The sequence below is a fragment of the Bombina bombina genome, chromosome 1, assembly GCF_027579735.1.
Source record: "Bombina bombina isolate aBomBom1 chromosome 1, aBomBom1.pri, whole genome shotgun sequence".
Taxonomy (NCBI): Eukaryota; Metazoa; Chordata; class Amphibia; order Anura; family Bombinatoridae; genus Bombina; species Bombina bombina.
In genome coordinates this window covers 1,040,072,589-1,040,085,281 of record NC_069499.1, presented here as the reverse complement: position 1 = coordinate 1,040,085,281, position 12,693 = coordinate 1,040,072,589, and the positions used below count along the sequence as shown (strand labels likewise).

General features: G+C 41.8%; 1 long non-coding RNA gene across 1 annotated transcript in view; it reads left to right on the top strand.

Moving 5' to 3' along the window:
* LOC128640986 (uncharacterized) overlaps positions 1-12,693 on the top strand; it is a 43,269-nt gene that overhangs the window by 17,640 nt on the left and 12,936 nt on the right. The window contains exon 2 of the long non-coding RNA XR_008399420.1: positions 2,145-2,238. This is a non-coding gene — a long non-coding RNA (uncharacterized LOC128640986). The remainder of the gene's footprint in view (positions 1-2,144; positions 2,239-12,693) is intronic.

Below are 12,693 nucleotides of genomic sequence, written 5' to 3'. Positions count from 1 at the left end.
AAAATTAACTAGAGATCTGAGCTCTGGTTAATTTTATAAGCACTAATTGCTATTGTTAGATTGTAGTAGCAATAACAGGCACTTGTAATGGCTGTTATTTAGTGCGAGTCCACAAACAGGCAAATTTGCCCATTTGCAGGTGAGCGATAATTTAGCGATCCACTTGTAATCTAGCCTTTAGTGTTTAATGTCCCTTTAAAGCGATAGTAAACAATTTGTAATTGCAATACATTCCTGTTGTCTTGCTATAGGATTACATATCAGCCAAGTCTACACGTCTGATTAGTGTTTATTGTCCAGATCTGAAATGCACATTATTACATTTTAGTTTTAAGCAAAAACTTTAATACGTTGTAAAAATGCTTCTCATAAGAACTTTCACTGCTTCAGCAATAGATTTTAATCTGCAAGGACAGGTGAAGAGTGTTTAGATATACTTACAAACAATATGCATACTCAGAGAGCTGAAAGTGACTTAAATTGCATCAGGGCTCATTTTTGAGCCGTATGTCCCTTTAATGAACTTTATTTGAAGGTGTCTCTATCAAGCTCACATCTTTAATATTCTCCTTCCTCTTGTTTTTTGTTTTAGGTAGCCCTTTACCTATTCAGGGGTAGGGGGTAAGGAAATGAAGCACTGTTTAATAAATAGTATACAGTTACGGGAAGAAAACTATCTATACTATAATTGGGTTTGTAATGTTCGTCGCCGTCGGCAGTTGCACATGTATCCTCAATGGAATGTTGGCAGCGCAAGGCAGCCAAAATAATTCACCTGGATGCAGAGAAGCTGCATCTTGGTGGATTCCAAAAATGACAGGGTGGTGAAAGAATCCACCAAAGGTGGATTCCGCATTTTCGGAATCCACCAAGATGCAGCGTAAGATGCATCCCGGTGGATTACGAAAATGGCAGGGTGGTGCCACCCTCCCATTTTTCGAATCCACCAGCATGCAGCGAAGGCAAACGGAGCATTACAATAAAAAAAAAAAACACACCGCCAGCACGAAGCACAACAAAAAAAAAAACGAACCTCCCACACGAAGTATTAACACATACACCGCAAAATAATAAAGTAATTAACCCCTTAATCCCTTAACCATCAACCACCAGCATCGCAATAAACCTAATTACCCTATTAACCCCTAAACCGCAAAACAACCACATCGCAATAAACCTAATTACCGTATTAAGCCCTAAACCGCAAAATCTCCACATCGCAATAAACATAATTAACCTATTAACCCCTAAACCGCAAAACCCCCACAACGCAATAAACCTATTTACCCTATTAACCCCTAAACTGCAAAACCCCCACATTGCAATAAACCTAATTACCTTATTAACCCCTAATCCGCAAAATCCCCACATCGCAATAAACCGAATTACCCTATTAACCCCTAAACCGCAAAACCCCCACTTTGCAATAAACCTATTTACTCTATTAACCCCTAAACCACAAAACCCCCACATCGCAATAAATCTAATTAACCTATTAACCCCTTAAACTGCCAACGCCCACAATGCAAATAACTAATTACTAAGCCCCCTAACCTAACACCCCCTAAATTAACACAAATTACCTAAACTAAAAAAATACTAAATTTACAAAAAATAAAAAAAGCTAAGATTTAAAAAAATAAAAAAAGGCTAATATTACAGAAAATAAAAAATTAAATAACCAAAGTTTACAATTTTAAACTTAATCCCTATGAAAATAAAAAAGCCCCCCAAATAAAAACACCCCCTAATCTAAGAATAAACTGCCAGTAGCCCTTAAAAGGGCTTTTTGCAGGGCATTGGCCCAAACAGCTCTTTTACATTATTAAAAACACAGTCCCCCCTAACAGTAAACCCCCCCACCCACCAAACCCCCCAAAATAAAAAAACCTAATACTAAAAAACGTAAACTACCCATTGCCCTGAAAGGGGCATTTGTTGGGCATTGCCCTTAAAAGGGCATTTAGCTCTTTTACAAAATGCCCACTCTAATCCAAATAAACCCCCCCAAAAATTAAAAAAAAAAAGAAACCTACGTCTAACCCCCAGGTTGGTACTCACCATTCCTGAAGTCCGGTGGAGAAGGTCCTGTCCCATGCGGTGAAGTCTTCTTCTAAGTGGCAACCTCTTCTTTCTCCTTCCAGGAACAATGCGGAGCGGAGCTGAAGTCCGATGACTGCCAATCATCCAATAGGATGAGAGCTACTGAAATTCTATTGGCGCCGGACTTCAGGAACTGTGAGTACCAATTTTTTTTTTTTTCTTTAGATTAGGGTGGGCATTTTGTAAAAGAGCTAAATGCCATATTAAGGGCAATGCCCAACAAATGCCCCTTTCAGGGCAATGGGTAGTTTAGGTTTTTTAGTGTTAGATTTTTTATTTTGTGGGGTTTGGTGGGTGCTGGCAGTTTATTCTTAGAGTAGGGGTGTTTTTATTTTTTGGGGGGGGCTTTTTTATTTTCATAGGGATTAGGTATAATGTTTTTAAATTTAATAATTTTGATTTTTAATTTTCTGTAATATTAGATTTTTTTATTTTCTGTAATTTTAGATTAATTTAAATTTAGGTTTATTTTTTAATATTTGGGGGTTAGACTTAGGTTTTTTTTTTTTTTAAATATTTTTTTTTTATTAACTTATTAACAATGGATAGTTTAGTTTTTTTAGTGTTAGGTTTATTTATTTTTGGGGGGTTTGCTGGGATTGTGGGTTTTACTGTTAGGGGGGACTTAGAATTTTTTGTAACTGCAAAAGAGCTGTTTAAAGGGACATGAAACCCCAAATTTTTCTTTCATGATTCATATAGAGAATACGATTTTAACCAATTTCCCAATTTACTTCTATTATTTAATTTGCTTCCTTCTCTTGTTATCCTTTACTGAAAGGTTTATCTAGGCAAGCTCAGGAGCAGCAGAGAACCTAGATTCTAGCTGTTGATTGGTGGCTGCATATATATACCAATTGTGATTGGCTCACCAATGTGTTCAGTTAGAAACCATTAGTGCATTGCTGCTAGATCAACAAATGATACTAAGAGAATGAAACAAATTAGATAATAGAAGTAAATTAGAAAGTTGTTTAAAATTGTATTCTCTATCTGCATCATGAATGAAAAATGTAGGTTTCATGTCCCTTTAACTTAGGGTAATGCCCTGCAAAAAAACCCTTTTAAGGGCTATTGGTAGTTCAGCATTAGATTGGGGGTGTTTTTATTTTTTGGGGGAGGAGCTTTTTAATTTTCATAGGGATTAGGTTTAATTTATTTTTTTATTAACAACACATAGACTGCCCTCTGGGCAGGCTTACCAACTAGTTTTTAAATAAAGAAAAATATACCCTGTTTCTGCAGTATTTCTTTTTTAATCTAGGTGTGTTCCTTTAGGTTTTTCTAATTCACAGGATACACAAGTGAGATAAATAATTTCTATGGTAATTTAGTTGTATTTACTCATCAGTTTATCTCTGATTGCTCAACTTTTAGTTGCATAGTACTTAATATTCAAAGGACATTTCATCATATATTTATTGTCAATTATATGATCCTGGATCTGAGCTAGACAGAATGACTATAATTGTACTTCCCAGATGTGAATCATAGTTTTCCATTTTCTTAAATCATCTTAATATGTTTTTTCACAAATAAGTTGTTATTAGTATTAAAACACGATGGTGGAAACTGTAGACAATCTAATAAATACGTTTAGCGAGGAGGCCGCAGCGCAGAAAAAGTAGAGCACCCTTATTTTTACAAACTGATGTCTGAAAGTTCTGTTTATTTTTAGTAATGGATGGTAAATCCTAGTATTTTTTAAACGCTCGGATTTACCATCACTTTAAATTCTGCAATATGAGTACACAAAAGTAGTCCAGCAGAGTTTTTATGAGGCTCCCCACTTATTTACTTTACATTAATCCTCAACTTCTCTTTGTCTATAAAACATGCAGAGATACTATTTAATTCAGTTGCCTCATTTCTGTACTTTCTTTAACCAAGCTTGTATATGGCTGTTAGATGCTATTGTGCAGGTCTCATAAAAGCTGAATTTAGAAACAAGCTTCCCGCATACCTCCCAACATTTGTGGCTGAGAATGAGGGACACAGGAGGTTGATAAAAGCCTGTCACCATTTTGTGGATGGAGTCGTGTTGGGAGGGGAGGTATCATGAGTTGTTAGTGGGCAGACTTGTGGGTGTTTCTGGGTGGTCTGTGGGTGTGTCAGGACAGTTTGTGGGTATTTCTGGGTGCTAGGTGGGTGGGGTTAAGGGGAATTTTCCTCATTCAAACCCCACATGATTTGCTTAGTCTCTCCCCTCTCTATACGTGTTGTAGTTATATACCGACCACCTGGCTCCTCAACTCAATTTCTATATCACTTGGCTGCCTGGCTACCTTATTTCCTTTTCTCAGACATCCCTCCCCTCATTCTTGGCAACTTCAACATCCCTATTGACAATCCCACTGCCTCCTCAGCAAAACAACGTCTGCAACTCACTTCCTCCTTCGGTTTGTCACAATGGACTGATTCTCCCACTCACAAAGACGGTCACTCTCTTGACCTGATCTTTAGCTATCAATGCACTATTTTAAACTGTACATACTCCCCTTTTCCTCTTTCTGACCACCATCTCATCGCTTGCAACATATCATCCCTCCCTACAACTCTCCCTCCTTCTACTCCTCACACTAAACTTCACAGAAGCATTATGTCATTAGATCATCAACAGCTTGCTAATTCCCTCGAACCTCTTCTCTCATCCTCCTCCTCCTTTTCCTGCCCTGACCAATCTATCTGCCACTATAATTCCACCCTTACATCCATCCTTGACAATCTGGCCTCTTTTACCATAGCTCAGAAATCACACACTCACCCTCGGCCCTGGCACACTCCTCTGACACGGTACCTACGCAGATGTTCCCGTACTGCTGAGCGGCACTGGAGAAAATCGGAGTTCAGCTGATTTTCTTCATTACAAATTCATCTTGAACTCCTACTATTCTGCCCTTAATCTCTTTAAGCAATACTACTTCTCTACTCTTATCTCTACTCTTTCTTCAAACCCAAAACGTCTGTTCTCCACTTTCAATAGTCTTCTCCGCCCACCCCCACCTCCTAATACAACTTCTCTGTCAGCTCAAGACTTTACCAGCCACTTCAATAACAAAATCGACTCCATCAGAAATGAAATCAGCTGTCAACATACTTCCATTCTCTCAACCCCTCAAATGCTCGCAATCAACCACAACCCACATAGCCATAAACTTAGCTCTTTTTTCCCTGTTACTGAGGAAGAAGTTTCTGCACTTATACTGCGCTCTCACCTCACTACCTGTCCCCTTGACCCTATCCTCTCACAGCTACTCCCCTCCCTCTCTTCTACCCTTACCCCTATACTAACACACATTTTTAACCTCTCCCTCAGCACCGATATATTTCCCTCATCTCTGAAACATGCACTGGTCACACATATCCTCAAAAATCCTTACCTTGATCCAACCTCCCCATCCATCTACCGCCCTATTTCTCTCCTAACTCTTGCCTCAAAGCTTCTCAAAAAGCTATTATATGCACACCTATTCCATTTCCTTACATTAAACTCCCTCCTTGACCGACTGCAATCTGGATTTCATCCCCATCATTCCACAGAGACAGTAATCGTTAAGGCTACCAACTATCTACTTACAGCAAAATCAAAAGGCCACTTCTCTCTGCTTATGCTCCTGGATCTGCTCGCAGCGTTTGATACTGTTGACCACCCTCTTTTGCTCCAAACCCTCCAATCCTTCGGCATTTGTGACAAAGCCATCTCGTGGTTCTCTTCCTTCCTTTCAAACCGTACCTTTAGTATAGCCTTTTCTGGGTCCTCCTTTGCCCTGTCACCACTTTCTGTCGGGGTACCGCAAGGCTCTGTCCTCTGTCCCCTTCTCTTCTCAATCTACACGTCATCATTAGGTTCCCTAATTAAGTCCCATGGTTTCCAATATCATTTGTATGCCAACGACACCCAAATCTACTTCTGTGCACCAGACCTATCTCCTTCCTTGCTAACCCGTGCCACTAACTGTCTTTCTCACATCTCTTCCTGGATGTCCTCTCACTACCTCAAGCTAAATCCCTATTTTCCCTGCTTCTTCCAAAATCTCCACCCCCAATCTCTCTATAACTAATGAGAACTCCATCATTAACCCTACCCCGCATGCTCGATGTCTTGGGGTCACATTTGACTCAGATCTTTCTTTCACTCCTCACATTCAGTCCTTGGCTAAAACCTGCCGCTTCCACCTTAAAAACATCTCTAAAATTAGACATTTCCTTACACAAGACACAACTAAGATTTGAATCCACTCTCTCATCCTTTTCCGCCTTGATTATTGCAACTCTGTCCTTTCTGGTCTCCCCAGCTGCCGTCTAGCTCCTTTACAATCCATAATGAATGCCTCTGCCAGGCTCATCTTCCTTACATGTCGCTCTTCATCAGCTGTACCTCTCTGCCAATCCTTTCACTGGCTTCCTCTTGCCTCTAAACACCCAATTCTCACTCTGACATACAAAGCCCTCAACTGCACTGCTCCCCCCTATATCTCAGACATTATCTCCAGATAATCTACCTCCCGTGCCCTTCACTCTGCTCATGGCCTCCTACTCTCCTCCTCTCTTGTTTCCTCCTCACACTCCCATTTACAGGACTTCTTCAGACTGGCTCCCATCTTGTGGAACTCTCTGCCTCGCTCCACAAAACTCTCTCCTAGTTTTGAAAGCTTCAAGCGCTACCTAAAGACTCTACTGTTTAGGGATGCATACAACCTACACTAACCCTTCTTTATACCAGTTCCTCGCCTCCATTGCTATCCCCTGTACCCCCTTAGCATGTAAGCCTAAGAGTCCAGCTGTTTGTAGATCACCTAGATTGACTACAACAGTGCGACTCTTGGCAGGGCCCTCTACCCGTTTGATCCCTATAAATGTTTTGTTGTACTCTGCCTTTGTTTATAGCACTGCGGAATCTGTTGGCGCTCTACAAATAACCAATAATAATAATAATAATAATAATAATAATAATAATAATAAAGAGGGACATATGGCTGTCTCAGAGGGAAAGAACTCAGAATCAGGGACTGCCCCTCTCAAATAGGGACAGTTGGGGGCGGCGGATTTTTAATAAGGAGCAATAGTACTGGGTATTGGGTAATGTAACACTCTGTACTATATTCTGCTGATGTCTAGCTGGTAGGTCTTGGGTAACTTACTGACAAGTTACTGTTGGTGAAGAAGAGTATAACAGAAAATAATAAATACATGAGACTGGCAAAACAGGTAGAAAATCCAGGAGTCAGTTGAGGAATCTTGCCAGGCACCTTAAGACAGTTCAAGCTTTTAGCTGTGTAACAAGAAGCATCCAGAAACAAAGCAGTAGTTTTCTGGGGCCAAGTATCGATCTATCTATCTATCTATCTATCTATCTATCTATCTATCTATCTATCTATACAGTATATTTTTTATTTTTTTTAAATTCTGTTTATTCAAAGAGATCAAGAACAGATACACAGTTTCCAGACAAAGCAAAAATCACAAAATACAAATCATGTGTGACACATGACCATGCATTTTCAATGAGAGGAGCAGAGTCTGAGCAAAAACCTGTGTCGGTATTTACATGTACATCATCACAACTGAAAGTAATTGAGTTACTATCTGAATTTTGTCGTTCTCTTCACTCTTTGTACATTTTATAATTTTATCACAACAACACAACTAACTATAACAATACCCAGTTTCACCCATAGATGATTCAGATGCATTCAGGAATCTGGTGGACATTCCCTAGATTTAAGGGAAAAAAAAAATATATATATCTTTTAGCTTCCTTGCAACCCAATCCCCCCATCCCCCGCGGACCCTACATGAATCATTCATCTCTCCTACAAGATCTGCGAGATTAGGATCTCGCCTCCTCCCCCTTCCACCACCTGCGCTTCCCTATCATACAATGCCGGCCATTCTCCCCTTAAGGAGGGCACTAGAAGAACTTCCGTCTGTGAGAACGGACCGAGTATTTGTCTCTGTATTGTGGGACTTTGCGTTTTCAGAAAGGGTCCCCACTTAGAGAGAAAAGGTCTTATTCTGTGTATAGTGTCAAGTTTAACATCAAATTGTTCTGTAAGCAGCTGCTTATAAAGTTTACGTTTGAACGGTCCTATGTTAGGTGGCTCCTTACTTACCCATAAACATAATATGCAGTTTCTGGCTATTAGCACTACCAATGTTAACAGTACGTGGTATCTATGGGGAATGTCATTCCATCGAAAAAAACAGTTTCTGATCTAGTTGTATGTTAACAGATATGTCTGTTGCACACTTCAGCCAATATTGGATTCTGGCCCAAAATTGTCTCACCAAGGGGCAAAGGAAGAGATAGTGTGGAACATCAGGTGCGGATTCCACTTAGATAATCGGTTGGGAGTAATGTAGTCAAAGTGAAACATTCTCACTTGTGCCTCACGGAGAGGCATGTTCAGCGCCGCTTTTTTGGTTAACTCCAGACTTTTTTGGATGTCTGCAGTGGTGATATCTCCCACTCCTCTCACCATCCATTTATCCACAGCCAGCTTCTGAAAATCTGTGACCGACCTGTGCATCAGGGTCCTATACATGTTAGAGATTGAGAAGTTCCCCACTCTGAAGGACGTCTGCGATATAGCAAACACCAAGGCGTCCCAAAAGTTTGGGTCTTTTAGTTTGAGATCATCAATGTAATGGCGTACCTGAAGGTAGGCATAACATTGCTTATTAGGAGTGCTATATTTCGCACTTAAGTTGCTAAATGTTCGGACTGTATGCGACAGAGGGTCCAGTAGGTCTCCTACAGTTCGTATTCCCTTTTCTCTCCATTGACGGAAAGGTAATGTATCTGTGCCTGCTGGGAAGTCTAGATTACCCACTATTGGCAGCAGTTTAGCGGAGGGTCTACACGGCCCCAGTCTCTTATGGGCCATACGCCAGGCAGCTAGTGGGCCCTTGTAAAGAATGGAAGCTTTGATAAGTGGGGGCATCTCACTGACTCTCAAGTATGGTAGGTATGAGAGGTCCACAGGCTTTAGGGCTGCATTTTCTAGCTTGAGGTCACAGAAGTGGGAGGTTCCCAGTTGCCAGTCTAAGACTAGTCTGATCAATGCCGCCCAATCGTACATTTTGAAGTTTGGGAGGCCGAGGTCCCCATTATTATATGGTTGCTGTAAGAATTTTATTGCAATCCTAGGTTTGCCCCCCTGCCTCACAAATTTTTTGATTGCCAAATTCAAGGCTCTCAGATCTCTTCCGTGCAACAAGAAGGGCAACATCAGCATTGGATAAAGTAGTCTTGGGAGGGAGACCATTTTTATAAGGCTAACTCGTCCCATAATGGATAAGGGCAGTGAGCCCCACTGCTGGAGTTGTCTGCAGACATCCGCACACTGGCTCGCCAGGTTAGAGTCGTACATGCTTTGAGGGTTCCTATGTAGGTGGATACCCAAATATGTGAGTTTGTTCCCCACCTCCGTGAAGGGGTATGTCCTCTTACTCTTGGGATGCTTGTTCAGCCACAGTATTTCTGATTTCCCGGCATTAACCTTGTAGCCTGAAAAGGCTCCAAAGTCCTGGATAATGCTAAGAATTGTGGGAATATGCTTATCAGGGTCTTCCACAAACAGCATCATATCATCTGCATATAAGGCCAGATGTTGAGGCTTGCCATGCACCACAATGCCTGGGAAGGTTTGTCCGAGCTTGATGGCCAATGGCTCCAGCGCCAGATCGAAGAGCAAGGGAGACAGGGGACAGCTCTGTCTCGTGCCCCTCTGTAAGACAAAATCCGGTGAGAACATGCCATTAGCAAAAACCCTGGCCACTGGCTGCGAGTATATGTTGTGTATAATCTGAGCAAATGCACCATCAATATTGAAACGCATCAAGGTATTACCCAAATGGTCCCACTCCACCCTGTCAAAGGCCTTCTCCGCATCCAAGGATAGCAGGAAGGCCTCCGACACATCCTCTCTTGTCCCCCACCCCTCCTCCAGCAGAAGTCAATGACCTGCAGAACCCGACGTAGGTTGACTGCTGAGGAACGCTTATAGACAAATCCAGTCTGATCTGGGTGAAGAAGCGATGGCAAAAGTATCTTCAGAAGCCCCGCCAATACTGCCATTAGAATCTTATAGTCTACGTTCAGCAGTGAGATGGGTCTGTAAGATTCCGGCAGAGACTGATCTTTCCCAGTTTTGGGAATGAGCGTTATATGAGCTGCAGAGAAGGATGGTACCAGCCCTTCCTGGAAATATCCATTGTACAGTTTCAGTAACGGCTTGGATATATTGGGCTTCAATAGACGGTAAAACTCAGCGGGCAAGCCATCAAGGCCCGGTGTTTTACCCAACGCCATGTTCATTATAGCCTTATCCAACTCCTCATTTGTGATAGGAGAATTCAGTTGGTCTAGTTGTTCACTGCTAAGCCGAGGGAGATTCAAGGAGGACCAAAATGCATCACTGACCGCTGCCGGGCAAGCCGGTTGCTTAGTGTAGAGTGCAGTGTAGTAGTCTGCAAATCCTTTGACGATATCTATGGGGGCAGTGCGCATCTGCCCTCCATGTTTTAAAGAGACAATGTCCCTTCTTGCTGTCCTGGATTTAATTATGGAAGCCAATAGTTTCCCCGACCGGATTCCAAATCTGTGAAACTTAGCGGCCGTTTTAATTAGGCCCGATGCTGCCCGCTGAGACATGAATGCATCCAAATTTTCTTTGGCAAGGACGTAAGCATCGTACAGCTCTCTAGTTTTAGCGGTACAGTAGTCCCTGTACGCAATTACTAGGGTCTTTTCCAACGATACATACTTAGACTGGGTCTTACGACGCAGTTCCGCCATATAAGAAATTATGTTGCCTGCCAGAACCACCTTGGCTGTTTCCCACAACAGTTGAGGATTCCCTGCATGAGCCAGGTTATCCGTGTAAAAGTCATTCCAGGATTGGGCCAGGAATTGCTGAAGTGTGCCGATGTGCTGCGATAGCTAGGGAATCTCAGTGTGTTTCTGTTGGCGGGGGTTTGCTAGGGCAGAGCGTGAGTTCCACTGGTGCATGATCCGACAGCAGAATGTCGTGGATCCTGGTTTGCTGCACCAGCGAAATGATCGGATCAGGGATCATAAAAAGGTCTATCTTGGACAAGGAGGCCTTAGCCTTAGATATGCATGAGTAATCTCTAGCCTCTGGATGGCGCAACCGCCATATATCACATAACCCAAGTTCTTTTTCCAGGTTGCTGAAATTTTTTTTCTCAAACCTTCCCTTGTATTTAGGCCTGTTGGGCTCTGCAGAGAGCCCTGGAGTCCGTAGTCTATCACACAGTGGGTCTGGTGCCAAATTAAAGTCGCCCCCCCAATTTAATCTTTGTGTCTAGGTATGGTGTAAGAGTTCTGGTAAGCTGGGTCCAGAATGTGGCGCTTTTCTGTTAGGGGGCGTACAAGTTACACAAGGTGTAAAGGTGCAAGCCCAGCTTGATCTGAACAATGAGGTAACGGCCTTCTGGGTCTTTGTGTGTTTTAACAATGTCTATAGCCAGTTTTTTTACCAAAGAGGATAATCAGGCCTCTGCTAGAGCTAGTGTGTGATACATATACAACTCTGCCTACCCAATCTGCTTTCAGCTTCTCGTGTTCAGAGTCTGTGAGGTGAGTCTCCTGTAGGAGAGCAATATCCGTGTGTAATTTACGCAAGTGTGTGAGTATAGCCTTTCTCTTAATTGGTGAGTGGATTCCTCCAACATTCCAGGTAATAAATTTAGCTACCATCTATTCATTTTCCAGAGTCAGTGAGCATTGTGCCCACGAACGGAGGGGAGAGGGGGAAGCAGGGAAAAAAACCATACAAACAAAAAAAAAAAACAGTGGGGGAGGGCCTCTGTACGTAACCGACCATTGGAGGATTATCTCTATTCATAAAATTGAGAAAAAGTTTTTGAGATGCTGATGCTGTGCATCAAATGCCCAATGGTCTTTGGCAAAAATAGGGGACCTCCTGTATTCCCACTGGTCTTCCGGGAAAAAATCCCCAGAGAGAACCTTGTCCAAGAAAGTTGCACAACTATTAAGGTGGCGAGCAGTAGAAGAAAAAAAAGAACAAAAAACTACTGCCATCTGCAGTTATAGTCCACCATTCCCCAAAATGAGGGATAAGTGTTATGGGCCACATTAAATGATACAGAAAGAAAATAGTTATTAATATTGATGCATACAGGATGATATATATATCAACGAGGTGTTAAGGTCGTCCCATTCTCCAGCCCGGTAAATAACCTGTATGCATAAGTCTATGAGGCTACACCCTGTGTCATGAGTTACACGACGACCTGGGACCTGGCTTGAGCAAGATAAAGATAGACATCCCCCCTGCCGAGCAAGCAGGAAGAGCAGAAACAAAATTGTACTTAACAGTTGTTTAACAGTCTTAGCAATTATTACCCCCTTGTACTTCAACAGTGACAAATGCCTAGTAGATACCAGGCAGGTAAGCTAGACAACAATTTGATTCTATTTCTCAACAGTTTTTTTTTTTTATTTATTTTTTTTGAAAATTTTCTTTTTATTGAAATAATAAGTACAGTACAAGAAACGAGGTACTCCTCTTCCAATAAACAGCCTACATTACAATGATTAGG